Below are 24,003 nucleotides of genomic sequence, written 5' to 3' on the forward strand. Positions count from 1 at the left end.
CAATTCTATTCCACTGACCTATGTACTTTATGTCAGCATTGCTCTGCCTCGATTGCTGTAGTTCTGCAGTAGGTTTTGAAATTGTGAATATAATCTGCCAACTTTGTCCTTCTTTCAAAAAACTGTGTTGGCTCTCCTGGGTCCCTGACGTTTGCATCATGAAATATGAATTTTAGGATTATCCCGCCATTTTGTGCAAAAACAAATCCAGCTGGGATTTCAATAGAGATTGCAATGAGTCTAGAGATCAACTTGGAGAATACTGCTATCTTGACAATATGAGATCTAACCCATGAACGAAATATGTCTATTTATTCCAGCCTATTTTAATTTTTTTCAATGCTATTTTTTGCTTTTTAGTTACAAGTCCTGCACATTTTTTGTAAAGCTTATCCTTAAGTATTTTATTCTGTTTGGTGCTATTGTAAATGGAACGGTTTGCTTACTTTCATTTTCAGATTGTTAGTAGAAAGAAACACCAATGGTACTTGTCAATTCATCTTGCACCGTACAATCTTATTGAACTCATTTTTTTTAAACATTTTTTTTAACGTTTATTTACTTTTGAGACAGAGAGAGACAGAGCTTGAATGGGGGAGGGTCAGAGAGAGAGGGAGACACAGAATCTGAAACAGGCTCCGGGCTCTGAGCTGTCAGCACAGAGCCCGATGCGGGGCTCAAACTCACAGACCGCAAGATCACGACCTGAGCCGAAGTCGGACACTTAACCGATTGAGCCACCCAGGCACCCCTCATTTTTTGTAGTTTGAAGAGTATGGTGTGTGTGTACGTGTGTGTATTTTCTTAGGATTTCCTACATATGAGATCATGTCATCTGCAAAGAGAGATAGTTTCATTTTTTCTTTTCCAATCTGATACCTTTTACATCGTTGTCTTGCCTTACTGCTGTGGCTAGAACCTCCAGTACACTGGTCCACAGAAGTGGTAAGGGCGGACATCTTTGTCTTGATCTAAAGGAAAAGCATCCCATCTTTCACCATCAAGTAGTATTGAGCTGTGGGTTTTTTGCAGATGCTGCTTCTCAAGTTGAAGAAGACTCGTTCTACACCAGTTTTTTGGGTGCTTTTTTTTTTTTTAATCACAAAAGGGGGTTGGGTTTTGTCAACTGCTTTTTTCCATCTATTAAGATGATCGGTTGGTTTTTGTCCTTACTCTATTAACGTCTTTTGCCTGAATTTTGACACCAAAATGTACTCAAGAAACAAAATCAGTTTAGTTCAGCCAAGTCAGGCTTGTCAGATTCTCCCACCTCCTGCTCTTCATCCGACTGAAAATATACACAGACAGAATGTACACTTGGATCTGGTTTGCATCTCGAAACTCAAAGAGGTTCCTTCCAAACCCTGGCTGCTACTTTTAAAAATAGTCAGAGCCCATTTTAAGTAACTCTTTAATTAACCGGCTACTGTAAAGAAGTCAAGGGTGTCAGGAAGTGGTCAGGGATTTTTCCCTCCAAATATTTTTATGCCAGTTAATGACTTAAAGAAAAAAAAAATAAGTGGGCTTAAGCAAATTTAGGAAGCACTTTGGTGACTAACAGTTTATACTAGAAGGCCATACTTTAAAAACAAGATGTAGAGGAATTTCTACCAAATTCAGTCTCCAGAATATTTATCAGAGCAAGTCATGTATCCAGCGGTGCAAGGAAGAGCACAATGTTTAATGTCTGATGGACATAACCCAATGAACGCAAGCCCCAGGAAAAGAAAAAAGACAAGAAGGAAACAAAACACGGAATTACAGAACCAGATCCAGAATGAATCTCACGGAGTAGAACGATCAATAGAACAGAGTGAGGGCAGAGGGCAAAAGGTCTATTTAGTCAACAACTATCCAAGCCCCTATCATGTGCGATGCTAAGCGCTATGGGAATACAAGAAAGGTGAGGCAGCATGAAGGTGATCAGAATTAGGGAAGGTGCATACATGTGCAGAATGCACAGCATTTGCCTAACTCACACCTTACACCCAGAAATCCAGATTAACACGCCATTCCTCCAACAAAGAAATTATCATCCCCACTTTCTAGAGAAGAAAACAAAGGCCCAGAGAGATCAAGCAGTATGTTCAAAGTAAACTCTAAATGGTGAGCAGAACAGAGACTCAGAGCAGGATCTATGTGACCCTTGAACCCAAATAATTAACTATAGAAACCATGCCTGATCCCAACCACAAGTACCTTTGTGCCCTCGAATAACAAACACATTCAGAAAAATCAAAATCAAAGAGGAAGGAAAACAAAAATGGTAAACAGAAACCATGAGGATCTCATGTATTTTCCCTGCTAGCTGCCTCCCTTCTACTTCTCATTTATAATTAACAGGCACTCCTGTGGCAAGGCATTTTTATTTGCAAAGAATTTTCCGTCTTTGAGGGATGCCATGACAGCCTTTGGAAAGACTAATTGAATAACCCCTGTTTACAAATAGGGAATCCAAGGCTCAGATGCTCAGACAGGAGCGGAGGGTCAGAGATAGGCCACGAGGATTTCTCTTGATCCTCAGGTCTCTCTCCCCCTCTTGGCAAAATGTACACAGCAACACCCAACAGCTCTCTCTTTCGACACACTGATTAAAGCTTTTCAGGAGTGTGTGGGGGAAATAAATGATTTGGCTTAAAAAAAAAAAGACATTTATGAAAATAGAACCTGCTAGTATAGCAGGATTTCATTAAAAAAAAAAAAAAAAAACCAACCATATAAAGCACACATTGGTTTCATTCTGTCAGAGCTGACACTCTACCTGCACATAATTGGGTTTGTGAATGACAGGTTTCCAAGGAAGAAGGCAGGATCCCGGGAGCAGTGATCCCGCATTCCCCTTCCTTCCCTCCCTCTGCCCAGCAAAATCCCCTGCAACCCCCTACCCAAAAGTTGCAGCTATTAATGCATTTGCCTCCACATTCAGGAGCCACGATCTGCTTTTGCACACAATACTGGTGGCCAGGTGGAGGCTCTCTTTTTAACTATCTCAAAGTATTCTTGTCATCTGCGCCCATGACCACAGCATTTGAAGAATAACTAATTTATGCTAATTAACTTACATACCATGCGGTGGTGCCGTGGAACGATTCATTATAAATGGCCTGGGTGTGTGTGCGTGTTGGGGGGTGGGGGGTGGATGTCTCATCTTGGAAATGTTGACAGGTTATTTACAACACTGAACCTTGGAACCACAATGTCTTGCTTTGTGTGAGAGGTGATAAGATGAAGGCAAAAAGGGATCCTCCTTTAGAATGTGATTCTGACAAGTTCACGTCCTAAATGGCAGGATTCTAGATTCCGATGTCACTGTAAACATCATTAAGACCTTTAAAAAAAAAAAAATCTTTCTCTCCTTCCCCCTCCCCCTCCCTTTTTTTTAATGAGAGGAAAATAATTTTCACGGAAGAACTCCTATGTGAAAACAGAGTTGCCCAAGGTGATGTGAGGGAAGGAGGCAGACCTCTCTCAAGCTCAACCTGCTTTCCACACTCCAGGCATTTTGGTCCTAAGGTCCCAAGGGTCCAAAGACACAAGTTTGGAAACCAGCATACATCCCTTGATGGCTCAAGGTCATTCCCAGCACTTAGCAAGACGTGAAGGAGCTGCTCAATATTTTAATAGATGATGGAAAGACAAAAAAACAAAAACAAAAACAAAAAAAAAACAAGCTCCTCACGGCTTTCAAGACAAACAATTCCTAATCGTGAAACTCTGTCTATCAATAATTGTTCTACTCATGGGAAACTGTAAATCTGGCTGCCAAGACATGACACGGAGATGCTTACAGAGGAGTGGGGTCACCCAGAGACCCAGATCTGAGAGATCTGAGACCAGAGCCCAGGAGAGACCAGCGTCCCAGATGCACGCTTGGAGGACACTCTCTGTCGCTGGCCTCCAGTTAGAAGGGAACACCAGGGTCAGGGTGTGTGTTTTACCAACATCCTGGTAAAACAGGTCTCAGGAGCCCTGGGCAACGTCCATTTTTAAAACTGCTCCAGGGAACCTATGCTGATCCCTCCCGACTGCCATGTCTTAGACTCTGACATCACTGAGCCCACCTGGCACTCGGCTGGGCACCCGGGGGGGGGGGGGCTTGCGTGTAAAAGGGTGCTGGACAGGCACCACCACATGAGCCACCAGAGGGGTGTCTCACTTCAGCCCCACCATCTGTCCCATATGGGTCCCAAGTTCGTGGCCAGATCAGGTCCAGGTCATTTTCATGCAAAGGATCCAAGGGCAGACTGCTTAAAGGGCAACAAAGCCCCAACACACGGTAAATGACTGATGAGGAACACGAACACTGGATATGTGGTAATGTGGCAATGCCTCAGGCAGCCGAGATCAGGTGTGGGAGAATACACTTTTGTTAAAGACAAAAGGGATAAAATAACCCAAAGTCTTCCATAGCTTTTTGCTACAGAACGAACGTGTCCTCGCTGTGTCTATTCTCCCATGACTCCAGCTCATCGTAGACAAAAAAAAACAAAAACAAAACTCTTTTTATTCTTAATAAGAGGAAAAGGGGAACCCTTTTTCTCCTTATTATAAAGTCACTGCTTCCTTATCCTTAAAAAAAAAAAAGTAACACACAGTTGATGTATAAAAGAATCAGGAATTGCAGATAAGCAAGAAGAAAAATATTTCAAAACACTCACAATCCCAGGGATAATCACTGTTAAACAGAAACAGCTGTTGGTCGTCTTTTTCTTTCGTGTTAAGAAACTGGAGACCAGATTTTATTCTCTGTGTCCGCCATCAGCAAGTACCAAGAGACAAGACTGGCCTGGAATGACAAGGCATGAGCCAGAACACCCACACACGTACACACAATCCTCTCAGCAAACAGAAGAGCATTATTCAATCCAGATAAGTGGGTTTGTTCTGAGCGGTGCCCTGTAACAGGATTAGAGAACTTATTTACGTAGCATGGAAGATGCCAGCAACGTGGGAACTGCATATGTATTTATGGGCATCACAGAGTTAAGTTAGGTCCGTCAGATAAAAAACATCTGAAAACCAGATTTCAACAGCTATCGACTTTCAATTTTCTGTGCAAGTGGGGAGAGATGGGGCATGGGTAATTTAAAACCACTAAGCCTTGGCTCTGAATTGAGTCTTTGTACATCAGTCACATACTCTCAATGCTGCGGCAACTTCCATCGCTTCAAAACCACCTGGGGGACCCACCCTGGGCAGGACGGACTCAGGAGGAGCTGGGCAGGAGCTCGACTTTCTCAGTCTGCTCGGTTGCCCAATTTCTTCAAGTTTCCCATGACAGCATCAGCTTCTCACACGCATGCAAAGCACGAGCCTAAAATGAGGCGAACGTTGTTCTGAGCTCACTGTCCCGTGGGGACGCCTCTCTTGGGTGTTGCTGGGAGGTAAGTAAGCATGTTGGGAGAAGAGAGTTTTTACTCTCCCGAAGTCGACCAGTAAAGAGACAGTGGGTATCAGCAGAAAAGGCGCTGCCATGCTGTGCTTCAAGTAAGTCAGTAAGAACCGCAGGTGGGGTCTGCCTGCCCGAAGGTACGGTTGAGCTAATCGTGTTGCGAGTAAAGCAGACTGTCAAAGCTGAGCTGTGACACAGAACGCCAGCTATTGCCCCGCAGCGACCACACAATGATATAACCCGCACGTGGGGTTTCTGTTCCCACCTTCTCCATCCTTCAGGAAACACACGTGGAGGGTCAGAATGGCAGAAATGAAGGCAGGCAAGAGATCCATATGTAGTGGATGGCCTGATGAAGTGAGGATACTCCAGGAGGTAAACTACCCCCAAAGGAGAGTTCTGACCGCTAGGGGCTGGGCTCCTGCCTCTCCACTCTGACATGTGCTTTGCGACCGGAGGATGCCAGGAAAGGGTGAACACAGTGGCTGCACCACTAGCATCATTTCCACCACTAGCATCATTGCTCACATTTACAGAGGATGTAAAATGTTCATATTATTTAAAGAAAAATTTTTTTTTATTTAAAAAAAAATTTTTTTTTCAACGTTTATTTATTTTTGGGACAGAGAGAGACAGAGCATGAACGGGGGAGGGGCAGAGAGAGAGGGAGACACAGAATCGGAAACAGGCTCCAGGCTCTGAGCCAGAGCCTGACGCAGGGCTCGAACTCACAGACCACGAGATCGTGACCTGGCTGAAGTCGGACGCTTAACCGACTGCGCCACCCAGGCGCCCCTTTAAAGAAAATTTTTAATGTTTATTTATTTTTGAGAGGGACAAAGTGTACATGCGTGCATGAGGGCAGGGGAGGGGCAGAGAGAGAGAGAGAGAGAGAGAATCCCAAGCAGGTCTGTGCTGTCAGCACAGAGCCTGACGTGGGGCTCAAACCCAGGAACCGTGAGATCACGATCGGAGCTGAAGTTGGTCACTCAACCGACAGAGCCACCAAGGCACGTCTCGTATCATTTTTGTATTGTTTACCTCATTTGCTCATTCTCAGCAGTCTTGTCGAGTTAGCCTTTTAATCCACTGACCAGAACCAAAAATCAAGGCTGTAAACTCACCCATGACTTCACTGAAGTTGGACAGATTAGAACCTAAGTCATCTGACTCCAAGAAGAGTGATCTTTCTAGCACCTCGTTGTAGGCAGCGTGGCCAAATCTTCCTTCTTTTTTTCCCACACATCCTGCCCGCCATCTGTCCGTTCATACATCCTTATCAGTCCGTCCATCCAACCTTCCCACCAGGCAAGCAGACCACAGGGAATGAGGTCCGCAGTACGCAGGGCACAGTACGAAGATACTGGGCACAGAGCAGCTTTGAAGACATATAATAGCTTTAACTTCACGGAGCTTAGGGTCCAGGGAGGCAGACAGACAACAGGCAGGTGAACAAAGAGGTAAACCCGCCACGTGTAGATTGCGGTTAAGTGTCATGATGGAAACAAACAGGGGCGTGAGGAAGAGAGGGGTTGAGGATGGGTCAGGACGGGCCTTCCCCACTCAAGTGACGTCTGAGCGGGGCTCAGAAGACAGAATGTGAGGCAACTCCGAGAGAACCCAGGGGGAGAGTTCTGCAGGCGGAGAAAAGCAAGCACGAAGGCCGTGATGAGGGTGAGGGTGCTCAAGAAGCCCTCCTTCCCCCATCGCTGTCTGCAGCCATGACCGTGACCGAGACCGAACCGGATGAGCGGCTGCCGGTCCCAGAGCTGAGGCACAGATGTGAAATTCAGAGGATGGCACCACCTAAGTGGGTGCAGTCAAGTCCTTCCGTTCGCCCTCATTCCCTTCCCCTGGAAATTCCTGTGTCTTCCTGCCTCCAGAGCCAGACACCAGCGTGTCCTGACTGGCTCCTTAACTCTGTCCCCGGAGCCACGATGCTTTCCTTTCCCCCTGTTTTGGCGAACACTCAGGCTGAACGAAGGACCCAGGCACGAACCCTGACACTCGCCGTGCCTGGAAGCAAGATTTCTAGCTCTGTGAGAAAGGAAGAATGGTTTCCTAATAAACACGGAAGCTACAGGGCGAGACTGTGACAGGGCCAGCTGGGTAAGAGGCTGGTATGTGCTCAGAGCCAAGGCCATGCTGCCTGGCTCCCTCCAACGCCCTGCCCTCCGCCCGGGCTCCAGCGGCTCTGGCCATCTGCACCAAGAGGAGCTGCTCTCTGCCAGGCACTGCCGGACTTGGTAGAGGGCAATTTTCAGCCGCAGCGACTTCCTCTTGTAATATGTCAATTCACATTTCCACGAGCAAATATACGGAGCACTCTCCTCTGAATTTATCTTGTAATTTCTGACACATTCCCTTTTATTTATTATTTTTTTTAATTTGTAATGTTTTATTTATTTTTTGAGAGTGAAAGACGGGATGGGGGGAGGGGCAGACAGCGAGGGAGACACAGAATCCGAGGCAGGTCCCAGGATCTGCGCTGTCACCACAGAGCCCGACGCGGGGCTTGAACCCACGAACTGTGACTTCATGACCTGAGCTGAAGTCAGATGCTTCACCGACTGAGCCACCTAGGTGCCCCTGAGCCATTCCCTTTTAAAAATAAGCCCTCTGGATGGCCGTAGAAAAACTTTTTGTGAACATGTCTTACCATACTTTGGTTTAGGGGTATGATGTCTCAGTAACTGAGGGATAACGTCTGAGATCGGCTTTCCCCAGAATCAGATTCTCAAGAGGTATCTGAGCATAAACAATTATGGGGGGACGATCCCCAGGTAAGTCCTAACAGGAAAATGGGAAAGGGAATTGGCGAAGGGAAACATGCCAAAGTAAGGTGAGGTCACAAGCAGCTGCGGCTTTGGACAAGTGCGACTCGTTTCGGTCGAGGAGCGAGGGAAGATGGTTTAAAGCCTTCCTTGGAAATGTTCCACAGGAGAGTCCAAGAGGCAGAGGTGCTTATCCACCAATTACCAGCAGTCTTTGGGTAAGGACCCCTCCTGGGGGCCCTTTGGCTTACCCACAGGCCAGACAGGAAGGCTGCAGCTCTTGCTACAGCAGGAACCATGGGTCACAGTAAACTGGGCTGGTGAGTGCCAAGGGGGGACAAGGAGACACCAAAAGTGTCTGCTGCAGGCAGCTTCGTTTATTAAACAATAATTCCCTGAACATCTGCATACTATACATCCCGATAGGTGTCGTGAGGGATTAAAGCAAGCCAACAAACGAAAACAAAAAACACCCACAAGAAGTCCCTTTGACTGGGACCCAAAGATATGCTCACAAAGAGCTGAACCGTATGCATCAAAGTGCAGAGTTCTTTGCGGGGATAGTGAGGAGAATGTCCTTGTTTCCAGGAGGTCCATGCTGAAATATGATGAGGTAAAGGATGACATTTGTAATTTATTTTCACATGGTTAAGCAAAAATATTCATACTATACATATGCACATGTTGGGGAAAGAGAGAAAAAGTAGCAAATGTGGCAAAATGTTAACAGAGACATCTAGAAGAATGTATGGAAGTTCACCGTACTATCTTTTAACAACTACGCAACACGGCAGTTTTTCAAAATAGTAAGTTTCAAAACAAACCAGCTAGAAAGTCACTGTCTGTGACTTTGCTGTAGGTCAGTTATTAACAGAAAACCTACCATGTGCCAGGCAGCGTGCGACAGAAAGCTCCTAGTTACCGAGAGGTCAGGGAGGGCTTCCTTGAAGAAGCTGGATTTAAAGGTTGCCGAGTAGGAGGTTGCTAAGCAAAGAGAGAAGGAAGGAATATTCCCGACAGGTGAATAAAAGGCATGGAGGTGGGAGAGAACAAGGTGTCATCGAGGTATGGAGAGGACTCAGAGGTGGCCGCAACAGGGCGGCTAGAGAATTATGCGCACAATCCTTGGGAAGGCGTTTTAACTTCATTGTAAAAATGTTCCCTGGCCAGTGAGGAATCTGCCCAGCAAACACACAGCTAGCTAATTCAACATCATAATGAGTACACACAGTGAGCCCTCAGAGGAGAAAGCTTGGCCATGGATGGTGTCTCCATGGCAACAGTGCTACCTGCACACCACTGCATCCCCAGGAAAGGCTATGGGTATCTCGAGCAGCTCTGATTTCCTTATCTGCCTGTCAGACTCGCTACCCTGCAAAGAATAAACCAAGGTAGACGGAACAGTTACTCTTTCTGGAAAAAATTCTTCGGCTTCACTTTGTCCACATGCTAACTGTGGTTTTATGACACGTATGTTTTGCTTCATTGGTCATTTAGGAGAGCAAGTTCCAAGAGAATTTCCTTTCCCAGTGAGTCCTTCAGGAGAACAGTTTGTGAGGAAATCACTGCAAATGAAGTCTCACACGCACCTTCAGACTTCATGGCAAGGACTGGAAGGCTCCAGAAAATATCTCTTTGTGTGTCTTCCCCTTCCATGCTGTCTGCTGAAGTACTTGTTTAGTTTCTACCTCCCCTGTAGAAGAAGTTGGCTGATCTCAGGAAGACAAGATCTGAGAATGAAATATTGCCGAAGTACTTAAAGTCCGTGCATGGTGCAATGGCTTAAGGTCTTAGATGCTGGAGGCACAATGACTTGGGTTCAAACTTGCCGGTGGGATTAAAAAATGAATACATACAGCACACTTTGTGTCGTGAAGCCTGACGATGTATGTGCCAGTATATCACACCCTATGCTATGCAGAGGGATTTAAAATAAAAGAAAGTAGTCATGGTCCCTGTTCCCTGGAAGTCGATCTAGACCCTACTCATGTATTCCAGTGAGGACAGAAGACAGATCAATGGAAACCAGACGGGGAGCAAACAAGTCAACTCTACAAGTCTTTATTAAACACCTACTATATACTTAAAGCTGTGCTGGACTGAGCAAGGTAACTTGATTACTGTCCTCACCAAAGGATTACTTATCTTTAGCATGCTTTTAATATTTCAAGGTCATGCAAGTGACTTTCTTTTCTTACCAGGATACATTGAGGTAGAACAGGTTATAGGTGAAATTACTGACCCCAGGGACTAATCAAGCACTTTAGAGCTTACCATGCATTTTCAATTTAGGTGACTCTTTAAATTACCTTTCTGAACCTCTACAACGTTAGCCAGAATAGCATGGGCTAGTATTGCCCTTTTATAAAAAAAGAGAAACTCAGAGAAGCCATGTACTATGGGTGTTACTGCTCAGTGTTGGGGTGTCTAGAACCCCAAATCATTTTTTTCCTGAGCCAGGGGAACAAGAGTCCATTTAGTTCCATTTCTAGGGTATGATTTCCCCAACTTTTCTATTTAAGAAAGTACTTTCTGATTGTATGCTGGGCTCTACGCGAAGCACCTTCCATATATTCCTCATTCAATCCTCAAAGCACAGTATGAGATGGAAGTTATTATTATCCTCATATTACAGATGGGAAAACCAAGGCTCAGAGAGTACCTGGAACTTACTCACGCTTCCACAGCCCGGAGATGATGAAAATGGAAATGCAAACGTAGATCCGTTGGACTCCAGAGCCCTTCACCAAACACCTGAATGCCTTTTTGATGCCCTTTCAGACTGACTGCACTGGTCCCCTAATCCATGTAAAACAAGTTGTGCTTTTCTCCCTGTTCACATAGAGGCCCCCAAATCACTGGCAAGTCATAGGAAATTCTTAAGTGGCTGCTTATTAATAACATTTTCAGTTTATATTAGGCTGCCTTTCATCCAGGGGAACTCAGCCAGCTGCATACACAGAGAACCACTGAAATCCAGCCATTTCTGGTATGGCTATGGGCCAGCTGGCAACAGCATCCCTCAGGGGCTTGGCTTGTGGGGATTCTGGCAATGGTCACACCCTTCAAAACTTGACAGGGGCCCTTTAATATCCGTGCTGAAGGGCTTGAGGCAGAAACTTCCCAGAAATCCATGTTCCTCAGTGAATGGGGCCAAAGGCTCAAGACAACCCCAGCAGATTTGGGAAACAAGAACATCAAGAAATTGGGTGTTTACCAAATACCGATGCTGGAAGTAAAGCCCCGCGATTCAGATTGAGTTAGACACAATAGGGAAAGACTTTATTTTCAGGAGAGACCTGGCTTCAGTCAAGTCCAGGGGAAAAAACAAAACAAAACAAATTTCTCAGGGTTTCCCACAGGGGGGCGAGGCAAAAATGGCAAGATGCTGACTTTCCTTCTATGGAAGCTGGATCTATGGAATGGTTTTTGTGGTTTTGTTCGGAGCCACAACTAGTTTCCTCATTCTGCAGCAGCAAGAGGACTGAGGGAAGTCCACAGAAAGAAAATAACATTTCCTAGTTTCATATTTTATTGGAAAGAAGCCCTTGATGAATTGAATTCACATGGTCTACAGGAGTAAGGGTTGGAAAATACTTAAGAATTGGTTGTATTCAGATTTTAACAAGGTGATGGGTGAAGGATGTATGCCCCCTCGACGTACCCCCAAGCCCCAAAGTCTACGGGAAATAGCCACGCCCACACACTTTTGGCCTAGTTGTTACCATGAACAACGGTCCAGACTGTGGACTTCCTTGGTGGATGGGATGAGTCTCAGTCATCTCTTCACTAGCTCTTCTCACTATTCTAGACTTTACTCTCCTGCCAATTCACCAGGACCTCCTTCCTGGGCTATTGTAACAGCCTACTTCTAATTCCCTGCTTCCAGCCCTACCTTCTAGAATCTATTTTCTACCAGATGTTTGTTTTTATTTTTTTATTTTTTTTTAAATTATTTTTTTTAACGTTTATTTAGTTTTGAGACAGAGAGAGACAGAGCATGAACGGGGGAGGGGCAGAGAGAGAGGGAGACACAGAATTGGAAGCAGGCTCCAGGCTCTGAGCCATCAGCCCAGAGCCCGACGCGGGGCTCGAACTCACGACCGTGAGATCGTGACCTGAGCTGAAGTCGGACACTTAACCGACTGAGCCACCCAGGCGCCCCAAGCTGTTTGTTTTTAAAAGGAGGGAGATAACACTCAGCTCTCTTGCTTCAACTGCTGGCTTCCCAATGCAATGAGAATCCTGGCCCATAAGGTCCAGTATAATCTGCCCCCTTCCTCTCTCTCTAACTTCATTTTGTCCTACTCTCCATATTGTCTACTGTGTTTCAGCCACACTGACCTTTTTTTTTTTTTTTAAATTTTTTTAACATTTATTTATTTTTGAGACAGAGAGAGACAGAGCATGAACGGGGGAGGGTCAGAGAGAGGGAGACACAGAATGCGAAACAGGCTCCAGGCTCCGAGCTGTCAGCACAGAGCCCGACGCGGGGCTCGAACTCACGGACCGTGAGATCATGACCTGAGCCGAAGTCGGCCGCTCAACCGACCGAGCCACCCAGGCGCCCCCACGCTGACCTTTAATGTGTCTTCTGAACTTGCCAAGACCATCCTCCTCTTAGGATCTTTGCGGTGGCCATTCCTCTGCCTGGAACATCGTTCCCTCAGCTCTTTATGAGCTGGCCTACTCTTTACCAGTCACGTCACTCAAAGTCACCTCTGACAAGGACCCTACAGAGAAAAGCCCTCTTCCCCTTCTCATTCACTGACTGTTCTATTATCCTTCAATTTTTTTTTTAACATTTGTCACTATCAGAAACTGTCTTACGTGTCCATGTGTTCATGATACTTTTCCTACTCTAATGTAACTTCCGCAAAGTCAAGGAGCTTATCTTGTGTCAAGAACAGTAAGCAGTCGATAGGTATAGTTCTTTAAAATTTTGAATCCCTAATGCCCAGCCCAGGATCTAGCTTGGCAGCTCTCAAACAGAAGGCTCTGAACCCTTCACGGGCATGCAAACCAGATGTGATCGCTGTGTAAAGTTTTCTTTTCTTTACACTTATTTTTCTGCAATAACTGAAAATGTATATTGTTACAAGGATGCCATAAATGTAGACTGTGAGTCTACTACACTCATGATCGGTAGGAGATCATCAAAACCATACCAAAGACAGACTGCCTTTTTCTTGGATTAAATGAAAGTATTCAAAGAGGAAGGCAAAGGTGGAGAAGAGTATATTTATTGTCAAGAATGAATGAGAACCGTACCATAGCTAGAGTGTAATGTAATTCTGTGAAGTGCATTGCAGAATGTCTAGTGTTTGGAAGGACACCTTGGATATACTGAAAGACTGAAAACCTCTGACTGAACCCAAAGCAAATATTCAAAAAATTGTTCAACTGTCAAATGAACACAAAAAGGTCTCTGAGACACCTAAGAAACAAATACCGCCTTGGCCTTGGGACCTACGACAGCAGACCTCAATTCACCCATCTGCAGAAGGAAAGAGAACCAGGTAATTCTCCTGGCTGCACAGAGTTTAACATTAGCTCCTGGGCAGTCACGCAGAGAAGCGTTGTGCTTTCACACAGAGTGGGAGGATATAGTTTTTTTCAGTCCCATAGTAACCTTTAGAGATCTTCCTGGATGAGGTTACAACCATCTACCACCTACCATCCAGTTAATCTTTGGGGTTACTTTGTCATTAGGAATCTGATGAAAGTGGAGAGATACTGTCCCTTAAAAAAAAAAAAAACATAGACGTGTTCACAGAAATTTCTGCATTTAATTTCAAAAAGTTCATTAATCTTTGCTGGTCCTTTGGTGCTCATGGATTCCAAGTTAAAAACACCTGGTCAAGCGTAAAAGAACTTCTCTGATATTCCCCATAGGGCCAGAGACAGTGCCTTCTATCTTGCAGATGTTCTACTTCTCACTCTCTTTTAAAAAAAAAAAAAAAAAAAGAGCAAATGATATCATAGTTACCACTCAGGAAGCTGAACCTTAGCAAGTCAATGGTGCAGAATTTAAAACAACGTTTAAGCCTGCCAAGGGCAGACTGTGGTGGTGTTTAGGCAGCAGGTCAGGCCCCTGAAATGAGACGACAGCAGGGAAGGCAGGTTGAAGCTAGTCTGATCAGTCAAGCCCAGCACGTAGGCTGCTTTCCACCTATTCTCCTTTCAGAAGCCATTCGAGCAGGAACCTGAGCTCCTTCACCAGGAGAGGAATATGTGAATGCTTTGCATTTTCACACCACTTCCTAATGAGGCAGGTGTTTCAGAGGGGCCCAAGCTCCACAGGAAGCATGAGGGGTGGGTGGGGGCTCACTGTTCCAGTTGGTGGCAAGCATCGAGGCCAGACAGGCTTTCCAGACGACTTCTGAGACGATAAACTCAAATGCAAGTAGTAGACTTCAACCGTAATTGAACTCCTGAACCGTGACGGATAAGCTATCAGGGAAGAGCTGGAACGCAGGGCTGGGCAGTGACTGAGCCAAAAGCAGCCATTCCAGATGCACTGACCACCTAACCAGTGGCTCAACTGTCCAGTGGACGTCTATGGAAAACAGTTCATTGTTAAGTGGGTCTTCCCCCGGGAGCATCACAGCAGGAAAGCTGGATAAAGACCGCACACCACGGGCGATGGGAAGTGACAGGAACCTGAAGAAGCCTCACCAAATTAATCAGAACAACAGGATGCATGTATCCCAGGGAAACAAGAAAAAAGCCCTGTTAAAGCTTCAATTCATGGACAATTCAACTAATACAAACTTCCAATAGGGTAGACGTTGAGGGTAGGTTAAATCTCTTGGGCCAACTCCAAGGGATGGGCCCAGGCTGCCTGGTGAGCTGTGTTGAGAAAGACTCTGAGGTTTTGCTGGGGGGTGACAAGGAGAGCGTAGTATTTCATCAGTGGGGTCTGCAATGCACAGGGAGCCGGGCCTGGCGATACAGGTACCAGGGACTTGCCACACGAATTCTACGGTCGGGATGCTTCTGAGAATGGAGTTCAAACATGAAAACACATTCAAGTAACTTTCCCCACTGAAGAAGATTTCCTCTATCCATCAAATAGAAGCTTCTGGGGGGAATAATAAGGAGGAGTGAGGGAAGAAAGCAGACGTCTGCTTATCCTGCCAGATCAAAGCCTGGTGTCCAGTGAGGTGACAGATATCATAGCCAGAGAAAGCTCACAATCAATCTCTTATGACTTCCACTGGAAGAACAAATTCCCTGGAATTCATGTTCAGGATCATAGTTTGCACGCCTGCCGTGTCTTAAATCACAAGGAACCCTCAAATGGGTAACCCTGCTCTTCCTATTAAGGCAGAAAGGCGATGGGGTATATTGTCCAAAAATAAGACTGAACGCCAACTTGGATTTAATTCCAAAAAACCAAAACTTCAGGAAACCAGAACCTTACTTTCTCTGAATATCCCTCTTAGGTAATAAGAGGGGGCTAGTTGAACTACCCAAGACAACAGTGCAAACACATATGCTTTTCAAAACTTCACAAAGCATTTGACTTTAATTCATATAAACTGGAACATTTTTTTACTTAAGACAAATACAACCTCATCTGGAAAACACCTCACTGACTTCTTATAATTTCAGGTGCCCTGACTATTTAAATGGGCATACCAGAGAAATAAATACATCTAATAAATTTAATAAACACATTTAATATATTTAATAAGTGTATTTGTTTCTGTGGTATGTTTGTGAACACACACACACACACACACACACACACACACACGTAAGTTCCAATATCTTTCACATCTATTATCCCTACAAGTTGCCAAAGTTCCAGAGTCAGATGGTATACATGCAAATCCCAGCTTGACCATCTACTAGCTGTGGACCTTGGACAACTTGTGTGACCTCTCTGTGCTTAGCTTCTGTAGAATACAGATGATAACAGAGTATTATCATGAGTATTAAATAAGATACAGCACATACAATTGTGAGCACAAGGCTTGGCACACAATAAGCAGTCATGAAATGTTATTAATTATTTTTATGACTCTGTAGGAGAATCTTTGTAGGAGCTAAGTGATTTCTTTGAGGTGTACTCAAATAAGGAGTGATATAATTAGGATTAGAACCTGGGATTTCTGGGGGTGCCTGGGTGGCTCAGTTGGTCAAGTGTCTGACTTCGGCTCAGGTCATGATCTCATGGCTCATGGGTTCGAGCCCCGCGTCGGGCTCTGCGCTGACAACACAGAGCCTGCTGGGGATTCTACCTGCTCGCATGCAGGTTTAATTAAGTAATTAAGTAGGTAATTGATTAAATAAATAAATTTAAAAAGAAAAGAAAATCCTTTAGGGAAAACAATGCTGAGTCTGAATTTTAGCAACGCCCCAAGATGCACACACATTCAGCCGGAGCAACCTCACTGTCTGGCACTCTGCAGGATGCTTGCATAGGTGACAGCCCTGGAGGACTTCTAAGAGTGAATGAGCAGCCCCAACACAGGGCAGGATCATGCGGACCCGCTTCACTAGCGTGAGGCCTCCAAAGGTCAGATGTGCCTCCAGGAAGCTCCAGGTCACTCTCTGGAGGGCCGCCGCTTCTCATCTTGCAGCACATATCCACAGCCCAGAGGGTCAGGTCCTGATATAAAACCTGACCTTCAAGTTCTCTGTGCCAGAGCAACCGACGGTGCAAATCACATGCCTCCACCGACGAGGTGGAGTTTCGTTGGGAAAATTCACACTCATCAAGGTCAGTGCTGGAAGAGAACTTACAGATTATTTGATTCAGGACCTCCCTTTTGGGGATGAAAGAACGGAAGCTCAGAAAGGGAAACACATATATTCTAGTTAGAACCTGATGTGCCTGCAACTGGGGATCAAAAGCTAACAAGGTTGGCCCCTGTCTACACTCCAACTGGGTTTGCCCATGTTTGCCTACAATTTCAGCACAGCAGAATTTCCCACGCTGCCTCTGGTCCAACAAAGGGCTGCTTCCACTGTCCTTTAGCTTTTACTCCTCATCTCAGTGTGTCTTAACTGACTTTCCAACCAACCTCCCTTCTATTCTAAAAGCCACATTCAAAACGGTGTTCTGTTTTAGTCTCTTCATGGTTGCTTCTCATCTTATCACAAGATTAGCTGAAAGGATTTTAATTTGAGAGCTAAATAATGACATGTTCCTCAAATGAGGGATCCACAGAAGCGATCTAGAAGACAAAGAAAAAACCCGTGCAGCGTATCTTATGACAGGAAGTGTAAGCAGGTCCCAAAATAATGGACGTTACTTAGGCTTTGGACGATGATTATCCTGGGTTTGAATCCCAATTTTACTCTTTTTGTCCGTGTAACCTTGGGCAAGTTACTTAACTTCTAGGAGTCTTGGTTTCTTTTCTAGGCAACAGAGCTAATAATATCTAGCTGCATAATTGCTGCAAGAATTAATAAGGCAAGGTGTGTAAAGCATCTTATATGTCAGCTAGTCCACAGTAGGTGCTCTATCTATGACAGTTATTGCTTTTTCTACATATTCACATAAACGCTAACACACAGACTAGAGACAGATACACAGACACCCAAAACATTCTTACACGTACACTAACGGCTACTCTGAAAACCTATCTGACCCTGTGACCACAGAAAGTATGGTTGTTTCTCAGCTGAGTTCTGGAACTTTCCTGAACAAGCATCTCTGAGGACTCGCAAGTGATGAATGGATGCCAAGAAAAGAGTTGGAAAAATGGCATCCTGCCCAGTTGAAATGAAATGCTAAGAATTCCTGTCCTAGTTACTTTTAACCCTGGATGGGGCCGGATCACATTTGTAAGGTTTGATTTTACGAAGCCCAGAAGGGGTGGGCACTCTGGGGCCAGGGATGCTCCCAGGGTGAGCGATACGGAGGCTACTCAAGTCAGACATCCATCATGAGGCACAGAGAGTGCCATACTGTCAAAGGTACCAAGCTGGGCTCCAACCCTGTGCCATATTCCAAGGAGTAAATGAAGCCTGTGATCCCTCCGGTGCCTCGGGATGCTTTACATACAGGAGCTCAAATCTAGGACCAGCAAGAAGGGGGATACCAGAAATCGCTATTTTTCTTTCCTCCTACGGGTTCACTCTGCTGTTCTGAGTGAGCACGACTCTGGTAACACTTTCCCACACGAGGCCAGCCCTGACTTCCTTGAGGCCCCCACTGCCAACTAGTGATGTTTCTGGATTCTGTGCCCCCTCCAGGGTCATATCTCCTCATAAAAGTCTCAATCAATCAAGTCTCAACCAACTTGATTTTGACGGACTTTATAGCCACACATGTGCTGGAAGTTTACCATCTAGACCCACCATGGAGAGGCAGGTTCATGTTGTACCTGAAAACGTGCTCTTTTTAAATAATGCATTTTTCAAAATGGCCCGTGGTGCTTTGGTGGGAAACACATGCTGTGTTTAGCCACCAGTAGGGCTTGAGGATTTAAAATGGCTGCACTATGAATTCTATAGGACAGATGGGGAGAGGAATTTCTAGCTGAAGGAGAAGAGAGGCTCCTGCCTTTGAGTTGCAACTTCACCCACGGGGAACCTTCAGCTTTACACTTTTATGGTGGATTGGAGACCGCTCTGATATTCTCTCAGCTGCTTCTGCATTCTGGCTGCTTCCCTCCTCCCCTCCTCCTAACCCTTCCATCTAGCCCCCCCCCCTTTCCTTGCTTCTTTCTCCCTCTGCCTTGTCCCCAGGGAAATAACAAAATGAGCAAGCCCCAGGCTTCAGACTCGGAACAAAGAGCTGCTCAAACAACAGGCCCAAGAAAAAAGAAAACCAAGTCTCCAAACTCAACTGACCAAGTACCAAGTCCGCAGCGAGATTTTGGAGGGCTTACCTTGTTGGAAACTCAGTGTGATCTTATCCAACATTTTCTCTCCTGCATCATTCAAACACACACACACACACACACACACACACACACACACAAATTATAAAAACATGAACATTTCATTAAAAATCTTTACAGGTTGGGACAAGAGCAAAGAGGCAAGTACCAGTCATGAACATGAATGAGGCAAACACTTTCCCAGGGCCTAGCCCCAAAGCTTCTTAGTTTGTGACAGTTCACAGTCACCAGGACCTGGCTGATTTTTAAGTAAAACCATCAGGGAGAGAGGTAAGAGGGAATGATTTTTGAAGGGCCTTCAGACACAAAAGAAGAGTCCTCGGCCAAACGAAAGCCACAATTCTGTCTGAGGAACAGAACATTGTCACTGGCGTGTGTTCGAAAACAACCGAGGGGAGAGAAGACCATGTCTTCAGGCTTCTGAAGACAGCCATTTCTGCTAATCCGCACCTGGCAGTGCAGTGGGGTGCTGAAAAGCTCCACTCCAACTCAGACCCTTCGGAACTGATGTGTGTAGAAGCAGCATTATACTAGGCACCAACATTTGTCACCGCTGTGTCATTTAAGGTAAGGTGTTTTCCCTCTGTGGTCTTCAGTTTCCTCCATCAAATGAGCACGAAAGCTACTACCTCTTGCTGCTCACAGGTTTGGGTTTAGTGGGAAATATGAACGTTACTGGTACCAGCAAGAAATAAAGTCCCAACACCTAGTAGGTACCAAGAATTGGGCAAGGACACCACAGCCACCATTTCACAGCCAGTGAGCTCAGGAGAATTGATTTCCTATTTTTACACGAAGAAACCAAAGCTCAGAGTGGTCAGGCAATGCTCTCAACACCACACACACCATCAGGAGATGTAAGGGAAATGGGCTGTTATCAAGATATAGATAGAATTCTCTCTGCAAACGCAACTTGACTAAAAAAACAAAAGAAACCAAGAGTGACCAGCTTCCAATTCTGAGTCTGCTGAGATTCCTCTGGCTCCTTTAATCATTCTCCATTTGTCTTTCAAACCCCCACACTGGAGCTCCATTTAACATAAATTTAAAAGATGTTCAGAAGAGAGGCTAGAAACAGCTGTCAAACTGTGCAACTACACTCACAAGTCTGGAAGAGACCTATTGTGTCAGCGGAGACCAGACAAGGGCAGGATGGCCTATTCCTTTCCCCTCACGGCACACCTCCACACTGGAGACACCCATATGGTGATATATATTCAGCCCTGGAACTTCTGAGGACCCAACCAGCAGCTGAAGCCCATAGCCAAAGGCCTCTCAAGATGGAGAAAAAAAATGCGAAGTGTCTGCACTGAAAAGAAGAAAGAAGAGGACCGCCTCTCACAGGCAAAGTTGGAACTGAAGAGAAACGCGCACAGAAATCCAGAAATACGTCAATTCCAATTTGGATCCCACAGCTTTCTGCATGTGACTTGTCAGCTGCCCAAACAGGAGACCTTCTTTAAGCATGCCTGAGCACCAGCTAGTGCTAAATGATTTTCATTGTACCATCCGGCCACTTTGAGTTCCGCAAAATCCGGCAGCCCTGGATGGCACCCCTTATTCTGTCAATCCCATCAGTAGGGTGCAAAGTTTCCTTGAGTGGGAACGGAGGTGGACATTACAGGAACTCGAGAGGACACCTCTTCTGCTAGCAACACCCCTTTGCAGACAAATGGATGGAAACATATCGCCCTTCCAGTGGACCGTTTTGTTTTTAGCAACGATGCTTATAATAATAAGGATAAAAAGGCAACAGTGGAGGCAGTAATGGCTAACATTTGCTGAACATTTGCCTCGTGGCGAGCACCGTGCTGGGTGCTTTTTCTGTCATCTTAGTAAATCCGTATACCTGCCACACCACCTATAGGTTCTAGCGCTCTCCCCATTATACAGCCAGGAATCACTCCTCAGAGAGAGAGAGCGCTAAGTATCTTGGGTGCTGTCTGAATCCAGAGTCTGAGTCCTCGGTCAACAGTATGCCGTCCTGCCTAACCCCTAAGCTCCTTTCTCATTCTTTAGGCTTCCATCAATGTATCTTCCTTCCTCCATTTCTATTTATTCCCCTCCACTGTATGGTGAACCTTCACAAACCTGCCATTCCAAACAATGCTATTTTATTAATTTTGGCGGCCCCATGACTATTTATAGGCCAAAATGCCCAAGGGAGCCTACATGTTTTAATTAAAAAAAAAAAAAAAAAGAATTTCTGAGGGGAAGGAGCATTTGATGGAAAGGCAAAACCTTTACAAGCACACGAGGAGCCATTAAGTCCAAATTTCCAAAACATGGCAATTCTGTCAAAGTTGTGACTTACTCTGGAGCCCATGAGGACACTCATCCTGACCCATCTGTGAAAGCCATCAGCAGCCAATAAACCTTCTGGGGAGCAGGATCAGAGTTGCCAATTCGGCCTCCAGCAAGGAGGCCAGGCTGCTTCATTTAGTTTAAGTCTCACTGAGATGGTTTACAACACTCTCCGGGAAGAGATGCTCAAGCAAAGCAAATTGCAGCCTTGCAAGCTGAGACTTTGGTCCACGGCAGTCCGTGCCGACATTTTCACGGCACACTGGGGCCCTCCCCTGACTGTGGTCATGGATGCACCGCCTGGAAGCAGAACTCTCTTGCCGGGGAAATAATATATGTGCCTAAATTATACAAGAGCCACGCTTGGACCGGCGGATGGCATCGCATCTGGTACAGATCACTTACCCTGGTGTGATTTGGCCCAGCCCAGATTATTTATGGTTCATAAAAGTCCCGTCAGACCCCAGCATATTCTAGGACCACACAACAATGAGTAATGGGATTAAAGATCTGGATTTCATCGCAAGACCTCCACGGCAGATTAGTAATGCTATGATTGGTTTTTGGGAAACCAAGAGTGGGGAGCACTAAGTATGAGCACTCCTCTAAAAACGCAACGTAGAGAACACAGTGAGTCATGTGTTTCAGCCCGGCTGTGCAGTCGTATTTGGGAGCTCTGTCACCATCTCTAATATGAAAGCACTGGCTAAAATTAAACCCGAATTAACCAAGCACCATTTCTTCACCTGGAAGTCTCAGCTAACTCCTCGTTCCCCAGATGCTCGAATGGTTTCTGACACCCTGAGCAGAAATGACTGCTGGGGATGAACACTACCAGGTGTTTGGTTTTTAAACCCTCTCCCCTTTTATTATTATTTTGCAAAGATAACTGCACTTCCTTTACAGAACGGCTGCTTCTAAAGCAGTAAGACTGAAGCGTTTCTTCAAGACTCCCTACAGCTGTGACGCGTCACTTTGCAATTGAGCTTTCTAATCAGCATAGAAAAGGTAAAAGGTGCCAGAGGACCACTAAAAATGTCACTTGACCATGATAATGGAGCTGTGATAACCTCTCCTAATGCAAACCATTTACATCCAGCCTTCTCATCCTCCCTAGAAAATACACAGTTGTCTAATATGTGAATCAGAACAGATTTCTTACCTATCTCCAGGGAGGATAAAATGCTCAGTCTTGGGAGAAGCTTCAACCAGACCCTCTGAGCTTGTCAATTGCCACAGTTCACTTTCTCCCCGGGTCTGGCTTCTAAGAACGCAAGCAGGACCGCAGGCAGCCAAAGCATCTTCTTCTGGAAACCCTCCTCAAAATCTAGACCCTTCCCGACAGCAGAAGCAGGCTCCAGCCCGAGCTGCTCATGGAAAACAGCACTGCTGGATGGAGACCCTGCTGGGCACCCACCAGGGGAGGGGAGAAAAAAAGTGTGACTTCTACCCTTCCTCTGGATCCGACTGCCTTCCAGAGAACCCAGCTTCTCAATCTGCAGGAAGTCACAGACCCCAGCTTCAGCGTCACCAACTGATCCCGAGCCAGACTCAGGGCGACCAGTCAGCTGGTCGCAGAGCCCAAGACATTGAACCAGGAAATGTGCAGCTCAGCCAAAAAAAAAAAAAAAAATACTAATAATAATAACTGTCGCTGGAGAGGCTGGTGGTGCCGGAGAAGTCGCTGTTGCAGTGCCCACATCCTCCGCATGCTAATGAAGCCGTGACGTCAGCAAGTCAGTCACGGCATCTGGACGTCCCGTCCCGCTGCCCAGCACCGAGATTTATTTACATGTAAATTAGCCTCGCCTTCCAAATCAATAATCCCCGAGCCAGGGAGAAGGGAAGAAAGCCTTCTCGGGATGCAAAGGCCCTGGCTCTGTAACCTCTGAAGGAATACAAAAATAACACCGGTAAGAAGAGAGGCTTTAAAGATACATGCCTTTTTTTTTTTTTTCTTCTTTTTTAAAGGCTGTGCTCTTATGTGCTGGGGATCAAATCTGGGCAGTTATCAACCTGAGCGCCTGTTTCAGATTATATTATGCACCAACCCAGGAGTGGAATCCTAGCTCGTCTTTTCCTCCCCCAAAACTGTGTCGAGTCTTCAAATGCCTCTACTTTTCTCTTTTTAACTTTCATTTCCGGGTGTTTGCTGCCTGGAGACTAGGTCCTCCTCGAATTTTTGTGCACGTCTGAAATAAAACACAAGACTACCTTCCTCAGGTGCCTGGGTGATGAATGAGTCATTCCCTCCCTTAACCCCTGACCCTAGCTCCTCCTGAGTAGAAGAGACAAGAAAGCATAAATCAGCCCAGGGGCATTTGAGGACCCTGAGACCCTTAGAGAGCACTGCTTCCATTCTTCCATTTTACAGATTCTGAAACTGAGGCTTCGAGTAGAAAAGGGTTTTTTTCCCATAGTCACAATGGGACTTCAGCAAGGACAGGCTAGAACTCACATTTTCCAGATCTCTGACCAGACCTTTGGGTCTCTAATTAGATCTCTAACTCCCCATCTGCTGCACCAACAGGGGCCCATCCAAGCAATCATGAAGAAAGAACTCAACAGGGCTGGGAAGTCCTGGGTCCGAATCCCAGCTTTAATTTATGCAAGTGATGGGACCCTGGACTAGTAGCTTAACTCTTGGGGGTGTTCAGTTTCTTCACGTGTA

The 24,003-nt window shown here is 45.6% G+C and overlaps 1 protein-coding gene across 6 annotated transcripts in view; it reads right to left on the minus strand.

The window, feature by feature from the left end:
* PRICKLE2 (prickle planar cell polarity protein 2) overlaps positions 1-24,003 on the minus strand; it is a 325,723-nt gene that overhangs the window by 91,716 nt on the left and 210,004 nt on the right. Inside the window, exon 1 of one of the 6 annotated variants that reach the window (XM_047850088.1) lies at positions 22,495-22,982. The exons of 4 other annotated variants lie outside the window; for them this stretch is intronic. The gene's annotated coding sequence lies outside the window, so the exon portion shown is untranslated. Of the gene's footprint in view, positions 1-10,839; positions 10,845-22,494; positions 22,983-24,003 lie in introns of those variants that run through there. One more of the 6 variants, XM_047850089.1, reaches the window with a different exon arrangement.

This window comes from Prionailurus viverrinus, chromosome A2 (genome assembly GCF_022837055.1).
Source record: "Prionailurus viverrinus isolate Anna chromosome A2, UM_Priviv_1.0, whole genome shotgun sequence".
NCBI lineage: Eukaryota > Metazoa > Chordata > Mammalia > Carnivora > Felidae > Prionailurus > Prionailurus viverrinus.